Genomic DNA, 18249 nt, shown 5'->3' on the forward strand with positions numbered 1-18249 from the left:
CATATATATATATATATATATATATATATATATATATATATATATCTGATCTCACTGAGTTGTGTCTTTGTAGAGCACTATCCTACTTGCTGTCCCTAGAATAAATCTGTCTGCTTTATACAAAATAATGCACAGCAAACACATATTGGTAACCAGATTTTACAATCATGCTAACCTACTGCTTTAAAATATATCACATGACATTTCTTCCAGAATAGAGTTATAAGATTATTTATGTTTGTCAATCAGATGAATTAAATGAGTTATAGTAAAGTATATGTTTGGAACACAAATTTTTAACACAGATTATTATGCTGCTGTTAAGTAGATTTTCAAAAACATTTAAATAAATGTTTCATTTTTTATGCCTTCTAAAATAAGACATTTACTTACTACAAGAAACTACATCATTTAAACTCATTATAACTGACATATTTTATGAACAGAGTATTTTTCCTGAATCTGTGGTGTGTCAGTGTGATAACCTTGTCAATGTTTATACTAACTGCTTTCAGTTTCTCTGTGAGAATTCTGTGATTTGAAGATTATGAGGTAACTCAAGGACATTGTGCATAAGACAGCCCACATCCCAGATTGTCTCTCTTAACATTTTGGCGGGAAACTTATTAAAAACTAGTGACAAACATTCATTTAGCAGTGTAAATGCATCTAAACATGACAGAACCTCCACAATGTATTCCACAGATCATCACAGCCTCTATGCAAGTGAAATTAAATTCAAAATTACCAACAAGCAATAAAACTCAGCATTCTTCTCCCAACTCAATTTTCATACAAATCCTATTATTCACTGTGCCCACACAGTCAAAAGCATTTCTATATATTAATAAAGAAAAGAAAAGAGAGTAGAAAATAAAAGGGAGTGAGGCAGAAATAAAAAATGTAAGAGAAAGCTGTAAGAAGTATATACAATGGAATGTTACTTACTGTTTATATTAATAGAGTTAAAAATAAAACATATTATTTACTCTTATTTAGTTCTGATTATTATTAGTTAAACCATGACAGATTATTTACAAACAAGCATAAGCAGTATAATCAAGAAAGTATAATTAGAAATAGCATTTGAAGAACTTATAAACTTTTACAAGAAATAAATATGTTATTATTCTATTAATGATATTTTCATTACTGTTCTCTCCTGCCCTCCCCACCCTTTACCCACTACATAATCTAAATAGAATGTCATTGTTTAAACAAAGAAAATAATAAAGAAGAAGGAAAAAAAAGGTAAAGATAAAAAAATGTATCAAATTACTAACCTTACTTTTTCAGAAAGAGAAACAAATCAGTCACAGCCTGCCATTAAATCCTCAGGCATTTTGACTGGTTATGAAACAAAACATTTCTTTGCACATAGAGAATAACTTTGATTAAATCTTTTCCAAAATATTTGTGGCTTTCTGGAAATGCAGGAACTATATTCAAAAAATTAATAATGAACTAAAATGATGAGAGAGAAAAAAAACATATAACAAATCATTTGTTTTTTAGTCTCTTCTTCTTCTCTGAAGTCGTCCAGGAAGCTTCAGTTGCCAATCTCTTTAATGAAGAACTAGCCCATTCCATTTCTTCTATTTTATCCAAAATCCTTTTTTCTTTGACAAACAGTAAAGCAGAGTCTAAATCATCGAAGACCTTAGGACCATCAGGAAGGAAGATTTTAAGCTTGGCAGGAAACAGAAGGTATGTTTTAAACTGTGCTTTTTAAGCTCCCTTATTAGTGGCAGAAAAACTTTTCTTTTAGCAATTACCATGGAAGAATAGTCATTGTCAAAACGCACAGTTGTCTCATTAAACTTAACAGGAGCATTAGCCCAAGCAGATTTAAGAACCATCTCTTTATCAAAAGATGATAGAAATCTAACTATAACTGATCTAGGATAGTTTTTGTTAGAGTTAGTATTAGCTATAGATCTATGTGCTCTTCGATACCAAAAGAGAATGCTTCTGGTAAATCTAAAGTTTTAGGGAGCCATGTTGTTAAAAAGAAGTAATATTGTTACCTTCAATATTTTCTGGCAGTCCAAAAATCCTAATGTTATTGCGCCTAGATCTATTTTCCAGGTCATCCAGCTTTGTTTGTAAATGTGTATTTTGTTTCAGCAGAAACTCAATGTTGATTTCCTCTTCTTGTATTTTATTTTCCATGTCATTCACAGCTTCTTCTATGCCTGTCATCTGGATCTTCTGTTGTTGCAGGTCCATATGTAACAAGTCTATTTGTTTTGTAGTTTTTCTATGAAAGTGTCTATTTTAGTATCCATTTTATCCATCTTAGCAGTAAGTTGCTGGACTATAATTATCAGAGACTGAAGTTCTTTCTTGATGCTGGAGTCTTGAGAATTTGTCTTACTGGAACTCATTTCAGACTGATAAACTGACAGGAAAATTTCCAAAGTAATTTCTGACAGGAATATTATTAAGATTTCCTTTCTTTTTTAGATATAGTTCAATAACTATATAAAACAAACATATTTAGAAAGAAAATTACTTCAAGAATTAATTTTTTAAGTAATTAATTCCTGTCAATGTAATGAAATTGGTGGAGCTGAAGAAATCTGCTGCTATCCTGTGTTCATCCTTGGCCATGCCCCCCAATATTTTTGATTCTTGATGATATATTTACTTTATGCAAAAGTACAAAAGAAATTGTGATAGAGCTAGTTCAATACATCAATGGTACCACAGAATTCTTGAAATTCACTTTTGAATTTCAAGACAATACATTTAATTATTTGATTGTATTACTTTATAAGGAAGAAGGCAAATTTGTTTCCACTATTTACAGGAAACCTACCTTTTCCAACAACTAGCTTCATTTTAATTGCTGTCACCCCATTATTTTAAAATGTAGTTTAGTTAAGGGTCAATTTGTCTGGCTAGCAAGGATAACATCCAGAAAGGAAATGCTTGATATAAAAAGATTCAAGTTGGAACACGTGTTCCTAGAAAGAGGTTACTCTTGCGATTTGTTTTATTTCAGATTAGTAGTGAGGTTATGGTAGGATGGGAAACCAAGTTCAAGCCACTACTGGGTATAGGGCTTTGCTGAGACACAAACTCTGATACATGGCAAGTAAACAACACCAATCAGAATACAAAGGATTATGGTATGAAAAATAACAAACATTTCAAAAGAGCATGTATTTTACAACATAGTGTTGATTCTGCATGTGTTAAAAATATCGTTAGTTTGGCATTTAATGTTGGCAAGACCAAAAACACCACAATGAAAAAGAATGGTTTAAATGAGCATTCATCCAATATGTCTTTTAAGTTATGAAATAAGATAGTATTTATGGGTTACAAAATTGTTATACATATTATTATCTAGCATTCCACACTTTACTGTATAAATGTACATCTTGACAATGTTATTTTACATGTTGAACAACATGTTTTGTGTTAATATATTGACTGAGTTAGGTACTAAGTTACTGTGATTTATTAATTGATTTCCAACGGTTTATAGTAAGATCTTCAGATTTTAACTGACTTTAAGTTGTGTTATACAAGTTATTAACTTGTTCATTTTTTATTAAAGTGTTGTTTTTCCTTGGCTTTGTTGCAGTGGATTTTTGCCAGTTTAAGTTTGCTAATCATGCTTTTCTGTTTCCACTTTTAAATATTCACCTTAATACTTTGAGAGAATCTGTTTTCCAGGGATTTTCATAGGTTCATAGGTAGGTACTAGGCTATCTGCCCGAGGGCATTTATAAGCCTAGCCAGAGTGTGTCGGCTTTCGCCGCCCCATTGATTAATTAACTGAGCCTGTGTCAAGCAGAGCCAATGAAGTGATCCCAGGGGTGTACTTTCTGCTACCCATCCACTCGTCAAGGCTTCTCTTGAAGAGTGTTAGTGAGGGGCTCTGCCTAATGTAGTTAGGAATTTTGTTCCAAAGCATGGGGAGTCTCTGTGACAGGAATCTATCCCTCCAACATGTTCTATTTATTGTTGTGGCGAGGTTTATCTCACTAGAGTGCATGGCTCGCAGTGACTTGTATTTCTTTAGGTGGAGCATGTCCATCAATTCTGAGTTGGACATGGCTTTGTAAGTCAAGTAGAGATCACCTCTGAGTAAGTGATATGCCACTGAGTACAGCCAGAGTTTTTTCAGTCGGGCTGCATAGGACATATGTTTGCGGCCAATAATCCTCTTGGTGAGGTGCTTTTGTGGTCTTTCAAGCTGTTGGAAGTGTCTTGTGAGGTACATCCCAAATGGGACATTGTACTCTATGATGGGTCTGATGAGTGACGAGTAGAGGGGCACTATAACCTCTTTATTTCTAGATGCGAACCCCTTAGTAATTAGATGGGCCACATAGAAGGATTTCCTAACTACTTTGGCAATATGATTGTCAAAGGAGAGATTACTATCTACCTGGGTCCCCAGATCTCTTATTACCTCTTCTGTATTAAGGGGGCTGCCGCCTATGTGGTAATTCGTGGGTGTTTTGTTTTTCCCAAACGGGATGACTATGCATTTTTTTGGCATTTAGCTTGAGACCATGACTTTGACACCAGGTGTCTGTCTCAGTAAGGCCTTTTTGGAGGATGTCCGTGTCAGCCGGAGAGTCAATTATGGCTCCCAGTTTGCAGTCATCGGCGAACTTGGTTAGCCATAGTCCTCCTGTGTTTGCCTGTACTTCTGAGAAATATATGCCGAGCAGTTGGGGTCCAAGAATTGAACCTTGCGGGACACCACTTGTGACTGGTTTAGAGTCAGACCTGGAGCCTGCTATTCTTACCGTGTAAGTTCTGTCTGTAAGCCAGTTGGCAATCCATCTTGTGACGTAGGGGTTTATGTTCAGGCTGGTGAGTTTTTCTATAATACTCGAGTGAGGAATGGTGTTGAACGCCTTGGCGAGATCAAGGTAGGCTGTGTGAACCATCTTTCCCTCGTCTATGGCCTTGGTAACTGTCTTGAAGAAGTCAACCAGGTTTAGTAGGCATGAACTGCCCTTAACAAAGCCAAACTGGGTCAGGTCAAGTGTTTGGAGGTTCCCAATGTCTTTGTTAATGAGTTCCATGATGATGCGCTCCATAGCCTTGCAGACCAGGCTAGTTAGGCTTATGGGGCGATAGTTACCAGGGTCAGTTGTGGCTCCTCCTTTGTGGAGCAGAATAACCATCGCTGTGCACCATTCTATGGGCATGTAGCCTGTGGAGAAGCTGAGGTTGAACAGCATGTTTTATTTACTTCATTCTGTAGTTCGTGCAAGACGCAGCCTGGGACATCATCTGGCCCCATTGATGCTGTGTTTTTGGCTTTTGAAAGGGCTGTTTTCACCTATGCTTCTGTGATTTCCGGGATACTACACTTTTCCGGTATTATTGTGGGCCCTTTTGAAGGTGAGAGGGAGGTGAAGTTTGCACTGAATCTATCTGCCAGTATGTTGGCAATATCAGTAGGTTCAGTATATTTTGTGCTATTTTGCACTATCTCAGAGCATATCTGCGTGTTGCCACTTAGATTTTTGACATAGCTAAAGAAGGCTTTGTGGTTATCTTTCAAGTCCTTGGCTAATTTTCTTTCGAAGTTAGCCTTGGATGATTTTATGAGGGACCTTAGTTTCTTACTGATACTGTTCAGGGATGTCTTTCCTTCTTGGGATTTGCTTTTTTTCTGAACTAGTTTCCTCCTTTTGTTGTATAACCTGTTTATGACAGGGGTCCACCAGACTGGTTTCCTTCTCTTAGGGGAGTGAGTCTTGGTTTTGCTAGGGATGGCATGATCCATGCATCCTTGTAGGTGCTCATAGAGTGCAATTGTAAAGGATTCTGCATCTTGGGCAGTGTTATCCTTTAGCATGGGGGCTGTGAAACCTACCACCTCTGACTTAAGTAAGGTGAAGTTTGCTTTAGAAAAGTTTTTCACTGTGGTTTCCTTGGCTGGGGGTGGTGGTTGGGTGTGGACATCCAGGGTGATTAGTTTATTGTCTGATCTAACCAGTGACAGGTTGACTTCCGGTACGGAGCACCTGTCACCCATGTTGGTGATGACCAGGTCCAATATGTTGTTGCCTCTGGTAGGAGAGTTTACCAGCTGATCCAGGGCATTTGAGTTGATAAATTCCAGGAATCGCTGATTCTGAATAAGTTCACAGAACTGGGGAAGGTTCTGTAAGATTCTTGGTGAGTTATGCCTTGATTTAGTAATGTAATACCAGAAACTGAACAGGTGGATCTTGCAGGTGTCAGAGGTGATTCCAAAATAATTTTGATGTATGCTTTCTCCTTGATAATAATGTGAAGATTATTGATGAAATTGCCAAAAAAGGTCTACCTTATGGTAAATATGGGGGTAGGGGTTAAAAGCTTTATTTTTTATTATATATGCTTTTATGATTTTCAAATTCAGGAACCTTCCTATTAAGGCAGGTATCGTATATGGTGATTAAAATGAATGAAAAAGGGAAGACAAATATTTCCATTCCATTTAAGAAATTGGTAGAGGTTTGTGATACATGGTGGAACAGCAGTATAGCACACATTCATCAAAAACTGGGGGTGATTTGGATTGTTTTCTAGTGGAATAAATTATTTTAAAAACAAGTGTTTGAAATGGGTATTAATCCTCTGTTACATGGAGATGAGGATACAGAAGAAAAGTATGCCACAATTATATCCAATCCTACCTGTGTGGGTACTGTAAACTTAAAATAACTGTTTATGTAAATGGATAAGACACTGTTCAAACAAAGCACAACAAAATGTTTTTGCAGTGTGTGGCATTTAATGTGTGCTCTGCTGTAAATGAGTGTCAAGTGGCTGCACATTACAAAGAAACTAACAACTGGAATTGAAGATGGCAAGAACTAAAAGTGTCCACAAGTTTGCAATATATGAAATTGATTTTGATATACCCAGAAAATGAAAGAAAACAATAGAGAAAGTACATGAAATTGAAGGCAACGTAAAATAAACATCATAAACATCCAGACTGCATCAAATTTATAGAGCTGTAATGAAATTTTAAAAGTGAAGATGACAGCTGAGGTTAACTATCAAAATGGAAGAATTTTCAGCTAGAAATCTAACCAGCAAGTTAAGGGAGAAAAAAAAAGATTGTTACAAAAGCTATTTTTGTTAATGATGGCATATACACCAGTAGATCTGAATATACTGGAGAGGAAGAAGACGAAGAGGAGGATGAATCCGACGACCGTAATATGGTGCAGCATTGCTAAACTATGTTATAAGATACTGTCAACAACTCATCTATTCCAACTGAAAATGTAATTGCTGCTTCTAGTGGATTTGAAAGATTACCCATAGTCCCTTTAAACATGAGAGATCATTGCGGTACAAAGCAAAATCATCCATTCAGAGCATATAAGGAAATCAGGGAGGTTCTCAGGAATGGGATGAGGAAGGTAAGTTTGACTGCAGGAACCACAACAACCAAGAAGAAGAATTGATCAGCAACTCACAAAGGCTTGAAACACAAAGCACTACTGTCATGCTTATACATAATTATTTCCATTTGAGATAGTTGGACTATTTCTTCGACTGAATTCTTTTACACATCTCTCTCAACATTTTTGTTCAATAATTTTGGGTAAAGTGACTTTCCAAGATGGCTGCACACTGATCAACAACTTAACTTCAGCTCTCCCAGTGTGAAAAAAGAAATTGAAAGACAAGGGCCAGGAACTCTATCACGTTTTGTAAATTCTGTTACTAGCTAGTAAGTACACTGCCTGGATGCCACCACAGAAGAAGCTAAGAGAGCCGGAAAAAAATCAACTAGAAAAAGAGAAGAAAAAACAATGCCTGGGAAGAACCCTGCAGCTGTTTAGCAAAAAGCAGTTCAAGCTCCAGCTCTGGTGCAAGACATGGCTTCCAGTAATCTAGAGGAAAAATAAGTTAAATGTGCTCAAGAGATGGATAAAATAAAACACTGGATGAGTATATCAACTCAGATAACAAAAGACTGAGAAAAACAGAAGAAACTTTAAATGGGTATTCAGAAGAGCCGCTAAAACTACAAAAAACAGAGGTCAAAATGAAGAAAAGGCTGTCTGAGTATGAGACTTCTCAAAAACAGATATTTCAAAAAATTGCAGGATTAGAGGCTAGAACAGATAGGAAAACTCTGAGATTTTCCTGCTGTACCAGAGAAACTTGAAGGAACAGATTGTATTAATTTTATGAAGGCATAAATAAGTAACTGGACTTGTATTCCACAGCTGGAACTGTTAATTGAAAGGGCACACTGTGTGCATGTTCCAAATTTGGCCATGAAAAGCAGCTAAAACCTGTATTATAAAGATGCAAACCTACCAGCAGAAAGACTTGATCCTGACAAAACTGTGGTAAAAAGGCAAAATATTAAAAGTTAGGGGGTGTTGAGAGACAGGTGTAAGATTCAAGCTGTTGTAACCAGTTGTCTTCAGAATATTTTCTCCTGGAGGAGCAAAGTAATTTTTGATGTAGAACAGGCTATGGAGGAAATACAAAAGTTTGTCCAACAAAAAGTGAGTCAACAAGCAGAAGGGGACTCTATTTCTCATTTCTCTAATAATGAAGACACAGGGAAACTTTTATAGGTTCATAGGTTGGTACTAGGCTATCTGCCCGAAGGCATTTATAAGCCTAGCCAGAATGTGTTGGCTTTCGCCGCCCCCTTAGATTAGTTCCCTGTGCCTCTGTCCAGCAGAGCCACTGAAGTGATCCCTGAGGTAAACTTTCTGTTTCCCATCCACTTGTCAAGGTTTCTTTTGAAGAGTGTTAGCGAGGAGCTCCGCCTAATGTAGATTGGGATCTTGTTCCAAAGCATGTGAAGTCTCTGGGACAGGAATCTATCCCTCCAGCACGTCCTATTTATTGTTGTGGTAAGGTTTAGATCCCTAGAGTGTGTGTGGCTCGAGGGGATAAGGTTTTCTTTAGGTGGAGCATGTCCATCAATTCCGGGTTGGACATAGCCTTGTATGTCAGGCAGAGATCACCTCTGAGTAGGCTGTATGCAACCGAGTACAACTGGAGTTTCTTCAGTCGAGCTGCATAGGGCATCTGTTTGAGGCCAGTGATCCTCTTGGTGAGGTACTTCTGTGGTCTTTCCAGCTGTTGCAGGTGTCTTTTAAGGTACATCCCAAATGAGGCATTGTACTCTATGATGTGTCTGATGATTGATGAGTAGAGGGGCACAATGACTTCTTTTGAGCTGGATGTGAACCCTTTTGTGATTAGGTGGGCCATGTAGAAGGATTTTCTAACCACTTTGGCAATGTGATTATCAAAGGTGAGATTACTATCTACTTGGGTCCCCAGATCCCTTATTACGTCTTCTGCATTTAGGGGACTACCACCTATGTGGTAGTTTGTGGGTACTTTGTTTTTTCCAAAGGGGATGACTATACACTTTTTGGCATTTAGCTTGAGGCCATGATTTTGACACCAGGTATCCATCTCAGTGAGACCCTTTTGGAGGATGTCTGTGTCAGCCAGAGAGTCAATTATAGCCCCTAGTTTGCAGTCGTCTGTGAACTTGGTCAGCCATAGTCCTCTTGTGCTTGCCCGTACCTCTGAGAAGTTTATGCCGAACAGGAGGGGTCCTAGGACTGAGCCCTGGGGAACGCCACTTGTAACCGGTTTAGAGTCGGACCTAGCTCCTGCAACTCTCACCATGTGGGTTCTGTCCATGAGCCAGTTGGCAACCCAGCTTGTAACATAGGAGTTTATGTTCAGGCTGGTGAGCTTGTCTATAATACCAGAATGGGGAATGGTGTCAAAGGCCTCAGCGAGGTCTAGGTAGGCTGTGTGTACCACCTTTCCCTCGTCTATAGTCTTGGTAACTATCTCAAAAAGTCCACCAGGTTTAGGAGCATGATCTTCCCTTAACAAAGCCAAACAGGGTAGGGTCCAGTGTTTGGAGGTTCCCAATGTGTCTGTTAATGAGTTCCATGATGATGCACTCCATAGCATTGCAGACCAAGCTAGTCAGGCTTATAGGGCGATAGTTCCCAGGGTCTGTTGTGGCTCCACCTTTGTGGAGTGGAATAACCGTTGCTGTGCACCACTCTATGGGTATGTAGCCTGTGGAGAGGCTGAGTTTGAACAGTGTGTTTAGGTGAGGGGTTAGTTCATCTTTGAGCTCATGTAGGATGTAGCCTGGGACACCGTCCGGTCCCATTGATGCTGTGTTTTTGGCTTTGGAGAGGGCTGTTTTAACATGAGTGTCTGTGATTTCAGGGACTCTACATTCTTCTGGTATGGTTATGGGCCCTTTTGGGGTGGGGGGGTGAAGTTTGCACTGAACCTGTCTGCCAGGATGTTGACAATATTGGTCGGTTCAGTGTATTTTGTGCCATTCTGCATTAATTCTTAGCAGATCTGAGAATTGCCACTTAGATTCTTGACATAGCTAAAGAATGCCTTCTGGTTATCTTTGGAGTCCTTGGCAATTTTTCTTTCAAAGCTCACCTTGGATGATTTTATGAGGGATCATAGTTTCTTGCTGATACTGATCAAGGATGTCTTCCCTTCTTGGGATTTTACTCTTTTCTGTACTAGTTTCCTCCTTCTATTGTATAGCTTGTTTATGGCAGGAGTCCACCAGACTGGTTTCCTTTTCTTGGAGGAGTGAGTCTTGGTTTTGCTTAGGATGGCATGATCCATGCATTCTTGTAGCTGCCCGTAGAATGCATTAGTAAAGGATTTTGCAGCTTGGACAGTGTTATCCTTCAGCATGGGGGCTTTGAAACTTTCCACCTTGGTCTTAAGTAATGTGAAGTTTGCTTCTGAAAAGTTTTTCACGGTAGTTTTCTTGTCTGAGGGTGGAGGCGGAATATGGATATTCAAAGTGATTTGTTTATGGCCAGATCTAACCAGTGAGTGGTTGACCTCTGTTGTGGAACACCAGTCGCCCATGTTGGTGATGATCAGGTTCAATATGTTGTCACCTCTGGTGGGAGTGTTGACCAGTTGAACCAGGGCATTTGAGTTTATAAATTCTAGGAAAAGTTGGGCAAGGGAGTTAGTACTCGAGTAGTTCTCCCAGTTAATGTTTGGGTAATTTAAATCACCCAATATTAGGTGTTTGGTAGGACCTTTATGTTTCCCAGTGTTTCCAGAAATGCAGAATGGGACATGGTGGGGGATTTGTAGCAAGCTACAATTTGAATTGCAGTTTTGTCCACTGTTAGTTGCACGTGGATGATCTCTGAAGCATCGTGCTGTGCCACTAACCTGGAGGTGTGGGTATCCTTGATGAATATGGATATGCCCCCACCTTTTGTATTTCGGTTTGGATTCTGTGGCCAAAATGTATGGTATGAGTTGTAGCCTGGTAGTGCTGGGGTGCTCTCTGGAGCCTTAAACCAGGTTTCTGTTACTGTACATATATCGATTTTCTCCATACTGAGAAGTGCCTCGAGTGTGTGCATTTTGAGGATTAGACTTCTGGCATTGAGTAACATTACCCTCAGTTTTCTGTTACTTGTGCTATTTACGGTGGTGGGGTTTGTCTTTTGAGCCTTACCTAAAAATTGCTCTATGGGGGTGGCAAGAACCTTGGCCAGTATTCAAAAGCCTAAGGGTGGCAGGTGCAAGCCATCTCTAGTGAAGCAGTGTGGCTTGTCGAGCATGTCATCCCAGGTGGGCAGACACTGGATCCCCTTTGAATGACACCAGAAACTTAGCCAATTGTTGAAATCGAGAATTTTTTTCTTTATACCATGGTATCATTCCTGGTGAGGGCGGGATGCTACTCAGGGTCAGGGTCATACCGGCCTGGGCTACATGATCAGAGAGCTCTTCCATGTCTCTCTTCATGTAGTCCAGGGAAACCTTTTGTATTGTTCCAAAGGAAAGATAGAGACAAGCATGGGAGTTGATTGAAGAATTGGGAATACATTGGAATTGAACCAGAGTCTGCAGTTGGGAGATGGAGATGAACAGGAAGATCAGCAACACATAAATTCATTAATTAATATGAGACTGCAGAGCATCAATTGCATTTCTAAAATACAGCTTTATAAGAAAATATGGAAAGAGTAGACTTTTATTGAATTTGTTAACTTGTGGGGGATTGAAAGGCATTTGCTCACTTCATTTCATTACTGTTTGGAAGGACACTGAGGGAAGGGGAAGTAAAAGGGTAACTGTAATTAAAATAAATTCTGTTCTTAACATTATTTCTATGAAACTCTTCATGATATGAGTTGTATATTTTATAGTAAAACATTTTAGTTGTATTTGTATGTGATAAAGATGCTAAAGTAAATAGATGCCTTTTCTTTCTTGATTTCTTTCTTTTGTTTTTCTTTTTTTTAGTATTAAGAAATGTAGACATTACAATGCAAGAAGAGAAAAAGGCTAGACAAAAGCATATTTAAGTTAATAGGTTGTAATTTTGGGTTGTTGAGGTGGGGAATGGGATGCAAACACACACAGATCATAATATATGTAGAGCTGTTATGTTTTCTCTTACTTTTGCATAGGTGAATACCTGGATGAAGACCCTTGGTTTAATCTAATAACAATTTTTATGTGGTAAATAAGAGAAAACTGAATATAATGAAATGTTTTCCTTTAGCAATACATGTTTCAGGTTGTCTTTAGAAGCCTGAAGCTGAAGACTACATTTTTTTCTTACATTTACATGAATACAAGCTGACTACACTGCAATAATAAACAGCCAGAATACTGTTTCTTCAAAGCTAGAAGGTTCATATGTTCATAGGTAGGTACTAGGCTATTGGCCCTGGGGCCTATATAAGCCCAGACAAAAAGGTTCCCTGGCTTTTGCCACCCAAGAAAGTTATTTTCCTGTGCCCCTGTCAAACAGTGCCACAGAAGTGATCCCCAGGGTGAATTTTCTATTTCCCATCCAGTCATCAAGATTTTTCTTAAAGAGGGCCAATGAGGAGCTTTGCTTGACATGAATGGGTAGTTTGTTCCAGAGTATGGGAAGTCTCTGGGACAGGAATCTATCCCTCCAGCATGTTCTGTTTATTGTGATGACAAGGTTTAGGTCCCTGGAGCATGTGGTTCGGAGAGATTGGGATTTCCTTAAGTGTAGCATGTCCAACAGCTCTGGGTTTGGCATAGCTTTGTATGTTAAGCAGAGATCACCTCTGAGTAGGTGATATGCGATGGAGTAGAGCTGGAGTGTTTTTAAACGGTCTGCATATGGCATCTGTTTGAGGCTGGTAATCCTCTTAGTGAGGTATTTTTGTGACCTTTCCAATTGTTGTAGGTGTCTTGTGAGATACATGCCAAATGGGGCATTGCACTCTATAATGGGTCTGATAAGGGATGAGTAGAGAGGAACAATGACCTCCTTTTTTCTAGAGGAGAACCCTTTTGTGATGAGGTGTAGAAGGCAATGTGGTTATCAAAGGAGATACTACTGTCCACCTGTGTCCCGAGGGCTCTTATCACACTTTCAGTGTTTAGTGAGCTACTGGCTATGTGGTAGTTCATGGGTACCGAGATTTTCCCAAAGGGGATGACAACGTACTTCTTTGGATTGAGCTTGAGGCCATGACTTTGACACCTGTCTCTGTGAGGCCCTATTATGGAATGTCTGCATCATTAGGTGATTCTATTATGGGTCCCAGTTTACAGTCATCTGTGAACTTTGTTAGCCAAAGACCTTCTGTGTTGACCTGCACTTCAGAGAAGTAGATGCTGAACAGGAGAGGACCCAGGACTGAACCCTGTGGCACTCCACTCATCACTGATCTGAAGTCAGACTTGGAGTCGGCTACTTTTATTGTGTGGGTTCTGTCAGTGAGCCAGTTGGCCACCCATCTTTTGACATAGGGATTTATGCCCAGTTTAGTGAGTTTATCTATAATTCCAGAGTGGGGGATGGTATCAAAAGCCTTGGTGAGGTCAAGATAGGCTGTGTGCACTACCTTGCCCTCGTCTACTGCTCTAGTGACTGTTTCAAAGAAGTCAATCAGGTTTAGTAGATATGATCTACCTTTTACAAACCCAAACTGAGTGGGGTCCAGGGTTTGGAGGTTACCTATGTCTTTGTTTATAAGCTCCAAGATGATGCGTTCCATGGCCTTGCAGACCAGGCTCATCAGGCTAATGGGGCAGTAGTTTCCAGGGTCTGTGGTGGCACCCCCTTTCTGGAATGGGATAACAGTCACTGTGCACCATTCAGTAGGCACATAGCCTGAGGTGAGGCTATGATTGAACATGGTACTTAGGTGGGGTGCCAGTTTGTTCTCTAGTTCATGCAGTATGCAGCCTGGGATGTTGTCTGATCCCATGGATGCTGTGTTCTTGGCTTTGGAGAGTGCGTTCTTTACTTGTTCATCTGTGATTACAGGGGCTTTGGATTCTTCTGGTATTAAGATGGGCCCTTTGGAGGGTGAGAGGGGGCATAAAGTTAGCACTGACCCTATCTGCCAGGATGTTGGCAATATCGGTTGGTTCTGTATATTTAGTGCCATTATGCTGTAGCTCAGAGCAGATCTGAGTGTTGCCATTGAGATTCTTGACATACCTATAAAATGCTTTGTAGTTGTCTTTGGAATCAGTGGCAATTTTATTTTCATAACTGGCTTTGGAGGATTTTATGAGGGATCTCATCTTCTTGCTGAGGCTGACCAGGGAGTTCCTTCAATCTTGGGATTTTACTCTATTTTGCAACAGCTTCTTCCTTCTGTTGTAGAGTTTGTTTATGGCAGGGGGCCACCAGATTGGCTTCCTTTTTTTGGAGGATGGCGTCTTGATTCTATTGGTGATGGCACGATCCATGCACTCGTGTATGTGCTTATACAGTGCATTTGTGTAAGATTCAGCAGTCGTACCTTTATTTTTCATCTGCATGGGTGTCATGAAGTTTGCCACTTCTGTCTTAAGAAGCATGAAGTTGGCTTTGGAGTAGTTTTTGACTGTGGTTTCCTTAATGGGGGGTGGGTGGGGGTGGGATATGGATGTCTAGGGTGATTAGCTTGTGGTCAGATCTGACCAGCGAGGAGTTGACCTCTGGCATGGAACACCGGTTACCCATATTGGTAATAACCAGGTCCAGGATATTGCTGCCCCTGATGGGGGTGTGGACAAGCTGATCCAATGTGTTGGAATTTATGAATTCCAGAAAACATTGAGCGAATGAGTTGGTACATGAGTAGTTTTCCCAGTTGATGGTGTTGTTAAAATCGCCCATAATTAAGGTATTGGGTTGTACCTTAATATTTTCCAGTATTTTAAGAAATGAAGAGCAGGAATCCTGGGACATGGTGGGGGATCTGTAACAAGCTACAATCTGGATTGCAGTCTTGCCCAGTGTTAGTTGCACTTGGATAATTTCAGATGCATTATGTTGAGCAACTAGCCTGGAGGTGTGAATAGCCTTAATAAATATGGACACACCTCCAACTTTAGTGTTTTGGTCCAGGTTAGGTGGCTGAAAGGTGTGGTATGAATTATAGCCTGGTAATGCAGGGGTGCTCGCTGGAGCCTTGAACCAGGTCTCTGTCACTGCACAGATGACAATGATCTCCATTTTAAGGAGTGCCTCAAGTGAGTGCATTTAGACTTCTAGCATTAAGTAGCATTACCCTCTGAGATTGCTTGCTTGTACCTGTTATGGTGGTGAATTTAGCATTTGAACCTTGCCTAAAAAAGGCACTATAGGGATGGCAAGAGCCTTATCCAGTATCCGGAATCCCGGGGGGGTGACAGGTGCAGGCCATCTCTGGCAAAGCATTGTGGTCTGTCGACCATGTCATCCCAGACAGACAAATAATGGATCCCCTTAGAATGACACCAGAAGCTTAGCCAATTGTTGAAGTCAATCATTTTGTCCTTGTACTGTGGTATCATTCTGGGTGATGGCAAGATGCTACTATGGGCTAGGATCATACCTGCCTGGGTTACAAGATCCGAGAGCTCCTCCATGTCTCTTTTCATGTAGTCCAGGGAGGTACGTCTCAGGTCATTCACACCAACATGAATAATGACATAGTCATATTTGTACTTGTTGTGGAGTGACCTGAGTGCATGCATTTTGTGGTGGATCCTGGCACCCAACAGGCAGCTGACAGTGACTTTCTCCTTGTTTAGCCTGGTTAGTGGGACATCAGTGTGCCTGACTATAGAGTCACCTATGACTAGTGTGTTGGGTATGTTGTTTTGCTTTATGGGCTGAGGTTGAGTGGCACACTGATTTTGTGGTCTATGTGTCATTTGGGTAGTGTTGGGGGGGGGTAGTGGTTGTCTGCATTTCAGCTTGGAAGGTCTCTGTTGCTTGGGCAGATTTATATTGAGAGCCTCTGTGAATGTGGGTGTGTGCTGTGTGTTTCTATGTGTGGGTTTTGAAGGACTATGTGTTGAGTGTGGTGTGGTGCAGGTGTTAACCTTCTCCTCTTGACTGTCTAGTCCAGTCTTGGCTGGAGAGAGAGCTTGGCTTCTAGTTTGGCTATATAAGTGCATCTCTCACAGGTTGTAGTGTTGGGTGGTAGGAGGAGAGGGTTGTCAGTGTACATAAGGCAATTGCTACATTGCCCCAAGATGCCCAGATTCATCAGGTGGACAGGATAAAACACCAGGAGCTGACCTATGGACATGCCTGGATAGGTGCTTATTAATTTAAGTACTAAGAACTGTTTTCCTCTTGACAAGTGAGGAAAGTCGAGTGCTGTAGAAATTTGTAGTTTATTTAGTGCTTACAATGAGTTCTGAGCAAGTGCTGAGCACAAGGAAACAGTTTTGAGTGCTGAAACTAAAAAAACTGGCTAGTTCTAGCTAAAAATAGCTAGTTTTAGCACCAATCCCAAGAACAGAAGCAAACCACTTCATTATTTGAAGATGCACATAACTGTGTGTGTTTGTATTAAGTTAACAGATTATGGGGAGTATTCAGTAGGGGGTACTTTTTTCAGGGTTTTCATTAAAACAAAAAGTCTTGTGAAATGTGAAATAGGTTCTAATATTGATGACAAGAAAAAAATGTATAAAGGATCAACCTGTCAAAGATTAGTGAGTGTATGTATCTGAAATATACATAAAAAACTATCATATATTACTAGGTGGGAATAATTACTTCTTATCATAATGGCAACACTTTCCATATTTGTGAATGGTCTCACAGATATAGACAAAAAGGAGAGAATGTTTATTTTATTAGGAGATGCAGAGTGCAAATAACAATGCATCAGGAGATACATTTGGAAAGAACTGGGCATGTGAATTTGATAAATAAAGGATTTCAGGTTAGGAGAAAGGAAAAGAGGATTACTTATAGTAATTGCTAGAGGAGCTCCAATAGTGATAGAAGAGGAAAAAAGATAATAATGGCAGATTTGTGATAGTAAGGGGCTACTGGCAAGGGATGAGGATTATGCTGGCACATATTTATATTCCACCTAAAACTGCAATTATGGAGCTTAAAAATGTTTGGAGAAGTAATTAGCTTTCAGCAGGGAATATTACTTATAAGTGGGGATTGGAATTTGACTTGCAAACATGAGGATGTATCTTGGTACCTAGAAAGGAACATATAACAAAAGAAGGTAGATTTCTGAGGAAATTTATGAAAATATTTGGTATGGAAGATGTGAATTCAGCAATAGGAACTTGGAGAGAATTTACATATTATTATTCAAGGTACAATAACTGGGCTAGACTAGACAGAAATTATATTTCACAGGAGCAAGTGTATTTGAGAATTTTGACACCCATCTAATAACTATTTCAGATCATGTGCCAGTAATTACTAAAATAAAAATGCAGGGTAATGAAATAAAGATGAGATACTGGTGCTTCCTCAGCTACATGTTAAAATGACATGAATTTAGTGAATGGGAAAATTATTTGGGGGTTACTAGGGAAGACAGAAAGTACTCTGGAAGTTATAGCTAGTGAGTGGGATGAAATGAAAATATAATTTAAAATAGGGTAGAAGTAAATGAAAAAGAGATATGGCTAAGAAGTAACAAGTATTATTTAGAGGGGTGAACAAAGGTTAGAACAAGCACAATTGCAGAGTGCTAAAGAGAAAATAAGAGAGTACCTGGATAATATGCATGAGCTTAAAAAGATTGCTGTGAAGCAATTGTTTTTTGATAATAACTCCAGAGCACAAAAACTTTTGGCACAATGACTTAGGCAACAGAAAGAAAGCATTGTTGCTAAACCTAGGGAGCCTATAGAAAGAGAAATAACCAGAGATCCTGTATAGGTATATAGAGATACTTTGGAAACTTTATGAAACATTGTATAAAGCAAATAAGTAGGGAAAACAAGAAAAAGCACAAA

This window comes from Protopterus annectens, chromosome 8.part0 (genome assembly GCF_019279795.1).
Source record: "Protopterus annectens isolate FY-2018-M chromosome 8.part0, PAN1.0, whole genome shotgun sequence".
Classification (NCBI taxonomy): domain Eukaryota; kingdom Metazoa; phylum Chordata; order Ceratodontiformes; family Protopteridae; genus Protopterus; species Protopterus annectens.